Source organism: Hyaena hyaena, unplaced genomic scaffold (assembly GCF_003009895.1).
Source record: "Hyaena hyaena isolate Hyena2069 unplaced genomic scaffold, ASM300989v1 scaffold_123, whole genome shotgun sequence".
In the NCBI taxonomy this organism is placed as follows: Eukaryota; Metazoa; Chordata; class Mammalia; order Carnivora; family Hyaenidae; genus Hyaena; species Hyaena hyaena.
Genome location: NW_024080756.1, coordinates 1,106,243 through 1,117,405, shown reverse-complemented (window position 1 = coordinate 1,117,405; position 11,163 = coordinate 1,106,243). Strand labels below are relative to the sequence as shown.

Sequence of the window (11,163 nt, the reverse complement as noted above, 5' to 3'; positions counted from 1 at the left end):
TTCCCAACTGGAGTGGTCCGGAGGATACGGTAATCCAAAACTATACATTAATTCAAACCCTCCCCGCGCCTGGGCAGCAAGGAGCCAGCATATGCCTTCTTTTAAAATCTATTCTACCTATTCACTGACCGCGCAGGGCTGGGCCACATGGTCCTCTCTTGCAGCCAGTCAGCTGTGAGCAGCAGATGGGATCATTTGCATTTTTCTTTTTATATTTACTCCGACCGGCAAATTAAAGGATTAAAAAAAATCTACATTCTCATCCTTTGCCTAAAATATAATCGTGGTTTAACTGTTGGATTGGGCTTCCCTGAGCTCCCCCCTCCCCCGCCACACCCCTTCAAAGTCGCTGAGACTTAATACTCGAGGGATAGGTTTCGTATTAATCAATTGGAATCTACAGTCCGGGAGTCAGGAGTAGAAAGAATCCGCCTTTATTGAGTTGGTGACTCGTGTTTTTCTATTTTAAGCGCCCGGCGCAGATATCCCGTGGCATGTGGGTCTGCGAGCGCGCGCACTTCTGAAATCTCTCGCTCTGTAGCCTCAAACCTCAAAACTTCGGGTTACAAGTAGAAGGCAGATTTTCAGCACAGGCTTACAACAGAGGGCGGCCACCCTGCTGGGGGAGTGGCCAGAGCAAGCGTTTCCCAGCGCCAGAGTCGCTCTCCCGCGCCCCGCCAGACTCCATGCCGGCCCCGCGGGGCCTCGGGGGCCACCCGGGTCCCGGCGCCCCGAGGTCTTTGTGCGGACCGCGGCGCGGGAACATCCGCCCCGAAGGCCGGGGCCACGCTCGGGATGCCAAAAACCCAGGAGAGACGCGGGCGCGAGGGAAGGACCGACCCGCAGAGTCGCCGTCCCGCGGAGGGAAAAAAAAAAAAAAGTCGAAAAAGAGGCTTTTCAGGTCAAACTCCTCGGGTCTGAGCAACCACGTTTTAGAGCAATGACTCGCGGGGGGAGAACACACGGTGTGCTGGGGACATTGTTAGGCAGCGCTGGCCGGGCGCGCCGTGGGTTTCGCAGCCGCCGCCCCCACCGCGGGCCGCCGGCGCGGGCCCACGTGGAGCGGCGCGGCGCCGGACGAGCGCGCAGGGCCGCCCGGGTCCCCGGAGCGCGCGCCCCAGCTCCCCGCCGCGGCCGTTCACGCCCGAGCGCCGCCGCCGGTCCCGCGTGTGCCCCGCTGAGGGGGAGGGGCGGGCCAGGGGTGGGGGCGGAGGGGTTGTGGTTCCACTGCAGCGGGGGCTCCTGTGTCCTTGTGCGGAAATGACACACGGAGTCCCGTCACGTCACGCGAGAGCGCAGCGCACGGACACACACAAAGAGAGGGGAAAATACACGGCGCCCTCCCGCCGCCCCCAGCAACTCCCCGGGCCGCCCCGGCCAGGCCCTCCGCGCGCGGCCCCCACTCTCCGGTCCCGCGCTCCCCCACCCCCCCCACGTGGCGCCCAAACTCGGCGCGGGCCCGCTCTGCAAAGTACAGAACTCGCGTCCCAGGTAAGTGCGGGGCGGATCAAGCCGGCCGCGCGGTGGCGGCTCCGGGGCAGACGGACGGGCGAGTGGCTGCAACATCCATGCCGGGGTGGGGGCGGGAGCAGGGGAGGGGACGCGAAGGGGGGCTGCCCTGAGCGCGCCCGCCGGCAGGAGCGCCCACCCCCGCGCAGGGCCGAGTCGCCGGAGCGGGCGCCCGGCGCCCACGGGCTCGCCGCGCCCATTGTGCCGCGCGCCCCTTTGTGCCCGCTCGGAACGCGGCGGCTCCATGGCGTTCCGGGGAGCACGCGCGCCGCGCGGGGGCGGGGGGGGGACGCGGAGTGGAACGGTCCGCGCCGCCGCCGTCCGCCCCACTCGCGCCTTGCGCGGGCCCCGCACCCCTGCCTGGCGCCGCGATGGAGCGGCCGGGGCCGCCGGAAGGCTTGGCGGAGCCCGCGGTGGGCTCGGCGCTCGCGCTCGGCCGGGCTGCGGCGGGGCACGGCACGGCTCGGCGTGTAGAAGGGGGTGTCAGAGCAGGAGCAGGGGGCGGGGACTGGAGGGGTGATGCGGAGCGGGGAGCCGGAGGCCGGAGAAGCCGCCGTTCGGAGGGACGCTGTCTCCGGAGTCTGCAAATGGAGCAAGGCAGGCCGGCGGCTACGGCGGCGGCGGCCGGGAGCGGACGGAGACGGGCCCCGCCGCCAGGGGGCGCGGCGCTCCCTCCCCTGCAGTCCACGGCGCGGTTCGCGGTTCCCGCTGCCCGGGAGCTGGAGGCGGGCCCGGCGCCCTGGGTGTGCACCCGGGCTGGCGCGAGGCCTTCCCGGCCAGCCGCGGAGCTGGAGCCCAGGGCGCTCGCCGCTCCTCGTGATCGCCCGCCCCCTTTCCCTCTTTATTGTAAACGTGATTTCCCACGCAGACTTCGCCCTCGCCTTATCGGTGAGCTGTGCAGCAGTGCTTGTGATGGGCCTTGTGTGCCGCGACATACAGGTTTTTACAAGGTGTTTTTACAGGGGTGAAAGAGTTTGACTGCTCAGGTGGCACGTCTGGAAGAATGTTACACGCGAAGGCTAACCAGCCTGGGGTGCACGGAATAGGGCTAAGCGCTTCCGAGTTGGTAATGTTCAACTTCACCTTCTTAAAGTGACTTTTGAATGTTTACCGTGCCCGAAAGCTGCGGGTGCAGGAAACTGAGGCAAGGAAGTGAGCTCTCTGGCTTGTTCGGTATATGAGAGGGGGATGGAGGAGGTTCTTTTGTTATCTGCACTCCCAGCCCCCTACGTTTTTGTTTGTTTTGTTTAAGCATCCATCCCTAGTTCGCGATTTCATGTCACCCTACAGAACTCTGGCAGCTTTTCTTGCCCCTCCTACTGCGATGTGTGCAAGATCTTGTATCTTCAGATTTTTTTTTTCCAGCCACCAACCTAGTGCCGGATAACTTAGTAGGTGCTCAATAAATCTTTGCTAAATGAATGGAGAGCCTCTTGGGTTCCAGAAGAAAGGTGGGGTTAAGTGCAGCCTGTTTCTACTAGTGAGTTAGCTCGTGTCTGTGTGGCCCTTTAAATGAAGTTCACGGATAAATCTAGGGCCTTTAATTAATCTGTCACCTAGACTCTCCACCACTGAATGTGAGTTTTACTAGAGACACCCATCCCTTTGCTGAAGTAATTTAACAAACAAGTTCTATGTCCCTCCCCCCCCTCCCCCAAAGCAGTAGTTAGAGCAAAGAGAGACCACTTATGACCTAGTACACAAGGTAATCATCCCAATAACCTATTCAGGGTCCCACATTGCCACATTCATTAATACTATCCCTTTTGGTCACTTCTAGGTTCCTAAACATGCCTTACATGAGCAAAGGAATTGCAGAATGTATAATAATTAAGAAATAGAATCAATCCCGAGAGGTTCAATTAGGTGAAAATTTAATCTGAAGAATGTCCCACTTGTCACTTTTTAGAGCTGACTGAAAAGCGCCTCAAGCAGTGAAAAAGTAAACAATAAGCTTTTATGAATTGAATTGACACCATGATGAAAACTCTGGGGATGTGTCTTTTAAATACCTCAAATTTTGTCCTGTAGAAACATGTGAGGTTGGTAGCCAACCAGCAAAAATAACTTGGTGCTAGTGTATGGGAGGTTGGGGTTTAGCATTTTCTTTTTTCCTGGCACCTAACTGTGATAACAGGTGGTGAATTATGGTTGCCACCCTTTTTATTCATTGTGTCCCTTATTAGCTCAGGTAAGTTTGGGGGATTTTATTTGTAGAATTAATTAATCTTCTGGTTCATGAAACTTTTCTGTGACTGCCCCTTGCTGGTGGTTACAGGGATGTATATGTATGTGTGTTCGCTTTCACAGAACTGTACACCCTCCCCCCACCCGGAGTAAATCTTACTGTATGACAGGTTTTTTTTTCATGGTTTTTTTTTTTAAATAAAATTTAAAGGGCCACCTGGGTGGCTCAGTTGGTTAAGCGTCTGACTTCAGCTCAGGTCATGACCTCAAGGTTCATGAGTTCAAGCACCCGGACTCTGTGTTCTCAGCACTGAGCCCTCTTGGGATCCTCTTTCTCCCTCTTTCTCTGCCCCTCTCCTGCTTGCTCTCTCTCTCTCCCTCAAAAATAAATAAACATGAAAATAAAACAAAATTTTAAAGTCTCTCTCTCTCACACACACACACACCCAAACTGGGTATTTTATGTACTTTGTGAGTATCACCTCCCTCTTGCTATTTCTTTCCTCTTCCAGATTGGAGGGACAGTCGCTCTTCTCCCCCTTCTGATGCTCCAGTATCTCTTGCAACATTATTTCAGCTCAGAGCACTTGTGGTTTCTGGAACTTAGCTGCCACACATGACGGGCAAATGCCAAGCTGCGAGTGCTCCATTCTGGCATCAGGCCTTCAGTGTTTCAAACCAGAGAGGTGCTATTTCACTTGGAGGGTGGTACATGCCTGGCACGTTAGTCACTGAATGATCAGAGCTTTTACAAACTATTGTTTTAGAGCTGAGTTTTTCTCAGCAGCTCACCCTTCATTTTCAATCCAACTTGAAACACGTGTATTAAAAGTCAGTCAGTTCTCTACCAATGTTGTCTCCCAGTGTTGCCCCTTCTCTCACCTCATTTTCAATTCTCAGGGGCCAGTGAAACACAGTTGCATCGGGATCTATAAAGACATTGATTGCTCAGTTTATTTTTAAATTTTTTAATGTTTTTTATTTATTTCTGAAAGAGAGAGAGAGAGCATTAACAGGGGAGGGTCAGAGAGAGAGGGAGACACAGAATCTGAAACAGGCTCCAGGCTCTGAGCTAGCTGTCAGCACAGAGCCCAACGCGGGGCTCGAACCCACGTGAGATCATGACCTGAGTCGAAGTCAGACGCTTAACCGACTGAGCCACCCAGGCGCCCCTGCTCAATTTGAATAAATTACTTCTTGGTCTTTTTTTTTTTTTCTTAAGTTTTTATTTCTATTTTTTTAGTTTTTATTTTTTAATTTTTAAAAATAATTTATTGTCCAGTTAACATACAGCGTATACAGTGTAGGCTTGGCTTCGGGAGTAGATTCCCGCGATTCATTATTTACATACAACACCCAGTGCTCATCCCTACAAGTGCCTCCCTCAATACCCATCTCCAATTTTCCCCGCCCCATTAACCCTCAATTTGTTCTCTGTATTTAAGAGTCTCTTATGATTTGCCTCTCTCTGTGTTTGTAACTTATTTTTCTTTCCCTTTCCCTATGGCTTTCTGTTAAGTTTCTCAAATTTCACATATGAGTGAAAGTACAGGGTATCTGTCTTTTTCTGACCAACTTATTTCACTTAACGTAATGCCCTCCAGTTCCATCCATGTTGTTGCAAATGGTAAGATTTCTTTTTCATTGCTGAGTAGTAGTCCGGTGTGTGTGTGTGTGTGTATACACGTGTACGTACGCCATATCTTCTTTATCCATTCATCAGTTGATAGCACTGCTATAAACATTGGGGTACATGTACCCCTATGAATCAACACTCTTGTATCCTTTGGAAAAATTCCTACTATGGCTATTGCTGGGTCATAGGGTAGTTCTATTTTTAATTTTGTGAGGAACCTCCACACTTTTCCAGAGTGGCTGCACTAGTGTGCATTTAGTTATTTCTTTAAGTAACCTCTACACCCAGTGTGGGGCATAAACTCACAACCTCAAAATCGGGAGTCCCGTGCCAAGGGCCCCTGGTCTTTCTTGTATGCAAGGGGCTGTTGGTTTGAGCATGGAGCCGGTGAATGGGAAGATAGAGGCTTGGGGGAGGGAGGTATTTACAAATGACTGTGCCCCAACTCTAATTAGCTCGTGGTCACAAGACAATGCACTTGAAAAAGTGGGAAGTACAGAGGAAACTCAGCTTAGGCCTCCTAGGAAAATTAGTCACCATTGTCCAGTCAGTCACATGGGTGACTGCTGGGACGTGCGGGCCCTCTTTTCCTCCTTGAGCCCCAGCTTCTGGGTGCCAAGGTTAAAGTCAGAAGTCTGGCACCTCTTATTATCGATGTCGAAGGAGGTGGCCCTTCTTGGCCTCATGAAGGGCTTACTAGTAATGGCTTGGCTGAGGAAGACCTCACATTTAGTCACATTCACACAAGACAGTGTCTGAAGGGTAAGACCCCAAATCGCAAGCAGGCAGGGCCGAGGTTGTACCCCTGAGCTTTTCAGGGAGATGCGGTTGTACTCTGAGTGAGGAAGGCGGCAGCAATTACAGCTTTAGAAGACTCTGGGTGGCAGTGGGAATTGCCCTGGTTTTTGTGAGGACTAGTATTTTTCAAACTGCATTTGCAGATGTGTCTAAAAATAAAAACAAATTGCAAACATGTCCTGCAAGTCCCCTGGGCAGGATGCCACTGCCAAGAGGGCCGGGTTCTGAGAGCCCCGAGACTCCCAGCCGTTTCTGTAAGCCCCGGGCCCGGCAAGAGCAGATGGCATGGGAACATTCTTCCAGTCCTTAGGGAGAGCATTTTATTTGATTTCGCCCCCTTCCGGTTGTTATCTTTCATTTAAAAGAAAAGTTACTAAAACTTTTAAAAGCTTTAAGCCATATTATTTAATTTTGCAGTTTTAAAAAATATTCATTGTGAAAATGCACTTTGAAAAATAATCTTTTTAAAGGGCTTTATGATGGATAACACTAAGTACTATGTCTCAGTCACTCTCTCGTTTGTCATTTTCACAAGAGCTCTTGAGGAGGGGTCATGTGTTCAGCCCCATTTTACAGAGGAAAAAACCGAGGGTGGGTAAGCGTCACAAGCTAGACGTAGGTGGAGCCAGGGTTTTCACCTGATTCTTTCTGACTCTAAAGTTCAGTTGGGACTGAAGTTCAGTTTGAGGTCAGCTGCACTGGTCCCTCTCCTCTGGTGGTCCAGGGGCCTGGCCGGCCACTTGACTTGCTCTGCAGCACAGCCCGGCCTACAGATGGGTGCTCCCAGGGAAGGGAGAACGCAAAGCGTGCCAAGGTCATGTCCCTCTCGGTCTCAGCTCTTCTTGGAAGGCTGGAACGAAGCCATCGCCCCAGAGTCCACCTCCGTCCCTTCCGTCTTCACGCTTCCTGTACCTCCCCCCCCCACCGCCCCAGGCGAGGCCCAGAAGGCCGCCCTCCCCGGTTCTATCCCCGTGAAATAAGAGGGCTCTTGTGGGGACTGTGTGGGTTAGCATGGAAAACAGACCGTGGGCCCGGAATGTTAGCTGCTGTCCTCTGCCTGCGCTCACTTTTTAAAATCCATGTGACAGGTAGACGAAGTCAGATCAGTCGTGAAAAGGATGAAGTGAGGTTCAGTTAGGTCTCAAACTTTTTAAATCCTGAGGATTTATTAGTGACGCCATTAAAATGGCCCGAGCGTATTTTCCCCACTCTGCCCTCCGCACGCGGCAGCGCCGCACTCAGGTCCCCATCACACTGCTCTCCTGGGGCCCACATTCTCTAGCAGCCCTTCCTGTGGTGAGGGTTCGCCTCACTTTACATCTGAAAACAGGACCTGGGAGGTGGGGAGGATCTGCCCCCCTGGGCGGCCTGAGGTCAGGGCTGCAGCCCTCACCTCACCCCCTCCCCCTTTTCCTGGACCAGCAGCGGCCCAGCCCGCTCAGCCCAGTGGCCAACACTGAGTTCACTGGACGTTTCAGATTTACTTGGGCCAGAATCCTGAGTCAGCTGGCTGGGATTGGAACCTCGAGGTTTCAGGAAGCCCAAGTACTTCCCATTTCTAGGCCTGCCGCTGGTCCTGGGGTGAGGCCTGGCCAGCCACAAGCCCCTGGCGCCTCGGATTAGCCTCGAGCTGCTCTCACAAGGGGCCTGGCCCGGCTGCTCTCTCGGGAGCACTGGTTCTCTGGAAGGAACTGGATGGAGAGGCCCCCTGGCCACTCCTGGCCCCCGCAGCGCGGCACTGGAGAAACGTTGCCCTTCCGACACCTGTGGGACGTTTAGGGGGGAGACCCAGGAGCGCGCGAAGGCAGCGGGGCTTTGGCAAGGAATCCGCGCTGCAGGTGACCCCTGCTGTCCCTCCTGGGCTCTTGTATTCAGCTCCCGGCCAGAAGAATTCCCCAAGTCAGGTTCTGTGAGACTCCTTAGCCCCGCCTCGAGCCGGTCACCTCACCACATCTTCCTTTTTCCGTGGTCCAGCCGGTCCCAGCTCTGCAGACCTCCGGCCCTGCCCTCTCCCCGCGCCTGCTGCTCCTTCATCCTGGAGCCCCGCCCCTCAGAGCAGGCCTCTGCTTGCCTGGTCTGGGCCAGGTTTGAGGAGCCAGGGAAGGAGGGCCCCAGAGGCGGGTCAGGACATCTCCCAGGGTGCTCAGACAGAGGAGAGCCTTGTAAAAAGAGACCACATTTTTCTGTTTGTTTTTTTAATGTAATTTAATTTTTAAAGAGAGGGAGAGTCTTAAGGAGGCTTCACACTGAGCGCAGAGCCTGGCGCGAGGCTCCATCCCACGACCCTGGGATCACGACCTGAGCAGAAATCACGACCTGAGCCAATATCACAAGTCTGGGTCAACCATCTGAGCCACCCAGGTGCCCTGAAAGGACCACGTTTTAACTGAAACCCAGCAAGTTAGGCCCCTGCCCTGGTGAACTGCTCAGCTGCCGGCCAGGCCATTCGTTTCCCCGGCCAGCCACAAACTCTCCAGTGACCTGGCCTTTGAGCCCTGATCCAGAAGACGTGCTCTGGTTTTTTGGGTTTTGTCTTGTTTCATTTTTTCCTTCCATGAAATCTGCCTTATTTTGAAAAATCCTTCAAGTATCAGGCAAATGCATTGATAGAGCCTGTAAGGTACCCACCAGGAAATGACATTTCCTTATGGTTCAAAAGCGATCTCCTTTCTTCCCTTCTTATTCGCAACCAGGCTTATGATCTGAGGATTTTTTTTCTGATCTCTCTTTCTCCCCACACTGAGGAGCATTTTATACCTTCAGAAGCAATAATTCAGAGACAGGTATGAAATGAAAGGTCTTTACTGGTTTGTCAGTTGTATATTGATTCTTAAGACTATTGATATTTTAAATGTTTAAAAGTTAAATGATTTGATTTTACATAATTACCTTGTTGCTGTGTGTAAGCCTAAGTTAGAATATGCCCTGGCTGTATTCTATATTCATATTGTAAGACTTCTTTTTTTTTTTTCATTTTTAAAAATTTCTGTTTCCAAAGAATTTCATGCCTACTTTGGAAAGTAGAAGGAAATATTAAGGGAAAAAAATCATCCATAATTTCCTAATTGGAGGTAATTAACATTTTGGCATATTTCCTTCCAGCTGCTTTATGGCATTTTTTAATTACGCAGTTGACATCTCCCCAGTGAACTTTGAAGTATGTTGTTATTGACTGGGTAGCCCTGTAATGAACAAATGATTTTGAATCTTTACACATAATTTAATGCTCGGCTCTTTCTGTCAATAGAGGCTTTGGATTCCTGTGTTGAGAGAATGTTTCAAAGTTCACATCCTCAAGTTGTATAATAGAAATAACAATAGTGATCAAAGGGGATCTCAATCCGGGTCACATTCAGTTTGTTGTCCCTCCCACTTTCTCAGCAGCTTTTTGTGGAATTTATCAGTAAATAATAACAGCTAATGGCTGTGGAGGGCTTCTGCCCCAGGACCTCCACCCTCAGACTGACACTCAGTCCTGCGTGTGCTCAGCCTAAGATCCCCTTTGAGGTAGCAGAGCTCTGGCCCCAGTTCTCTGCCCTCCGGCCTCTGCTCATAGAGGCGACTGCATAGCATAACTTTCAAGTGTGTGAGGCTCTGTAAGTGACAGAGATTTGGTTACAGGTCCTTAGAAGCTGAAAGCAATACGGAAGATCAAGATTTGTCCATTTAAGCATTGACGAAGTTCTTTTCAGAGTAGACTTTTCTTTCACCTAGAATTTGCTTTAATGTTATTTCTCCCCAACTCCGAAGGAAAAAAGTCTGGTAGGTATAAACCAGAGCCTAAAATTATTTGTATCCAGGTCACAAAATTGTAGGCATTGGTGGTCTCCTGCACAGCTGTGGCAGGCAGCCTGTGTTTACTAGATGTGAGTTACGGTTGTTATAGAAACCCTAATGTAATATCTCCTAACCTTGGGTTCTGAGCGCTCTTTCCTTCCTGTTACTTTTATCTGACGCCGGTTTCCCAGCCTCCCCTCTGACAGAGGCTCCAGAGTTCCATCTTCCTTCTCCAGGCCCTCCGTCTCGACTTGTGTTGGTCGTGATCAGTCCCTGTAAATAAGCTCTGTGGTCGGTCATCTCCTGCACAGAGGACAGTCCCCTCACTGACACTAGCGGCTCCTGTCACACAGTGGGGGTGGGGGGGTGTAGCCACCAAAGCACTGGGCAGCGGGGACTTGAGCATATTCCCAACCTTTCTGGGCCTTAGATCCCATGCCTATACAAGGAGCTCATCTCTACGGTCTGTTGTGTGTCTAAAACTGTGCCTCAGTTTCCTGACTTATAAAATGAGATTTCCAATCCACATGGGATGGTTAGGTGAAGTTCTTTTACTGTAAAGCTCCTTCTACATAGTAGGCTATTGTTGCTATTGATTCTCACCGAGTATGCAGAGCACTGGGCAGTGAGGTGAAGGGTGTGAAGAGAATGGCATAGCAGTTTCTGCCTTCCAGGGGCTTCCTCACTGGGCCGGGTTGGCCCTGTTGGACCCCTCTGTTAGCACCCTCAGCACTGCCTGTAGCCAGGGAGCTCATTCCGCCACGGAAGCCCCCTGACTGTCTCCTCCCAGAGACTCTGCTCCCTCCAGATCCTTGTCTCCCAATCTGCTTCTGGAGGGAATGCAAGCTAAAAAAAGAAGTGATAGAGAAATTTCCATGATATATCAAGTGAGAAAAGCAAGGAACAGGATCTTAAATCTTCCAGTTTCTGCATCTTTATATGCTTAAAAATTACTGAAGACCCCAAAGAGCCTTTGTTTAGATAGGTTGTATCTGTCAGTATTTACTGTTAGAAATTAAAATAGAAAAATGTTTAAATATTTGCTAATTCATTTAAAAACAACCATAATAGGGGTGCCTGGGTGGCTCAGTTGGTTAAGCGTCCAACTTCCGCTCAGGTCATGATCTCACGGTTCGTGAGTTCGAGCCCCGCATCGGGCTCTGTGCTGACAGCTCGGAGCCTGGAGCCTGCTTCAGATTCTGTCTCCTTCTCTCTCTGACCCTCCCCTGCTCACACTGTCTCTCTCTCTCTCTCTC

The 11,163-nt window shown here is 51.6% G+C and overlaps 1 protein-coding gene across 1 annotated transcript in view; it reads left to right on the top strand.

The window, feature by feature from the left end:
* Nucleotides 1-1,175: 1,175 nt before the first annotated feature.
* The window catches only part of BEND3 (BEN domain containing 3), a 37,680-nt gene continuing 27,692 nt past the window's right edge, over nucleotides 1,176-11,163 (top strand). The window contains exon 1 of the mRNA XM_039237381.1: nucleotides 1,176-1,491. The gene's annotated coding sequence lies outside the window, so the exon portion shown is untranslated. The remainder of the gene's footprint in view (nucleotides 1,492-11,163) is intronic.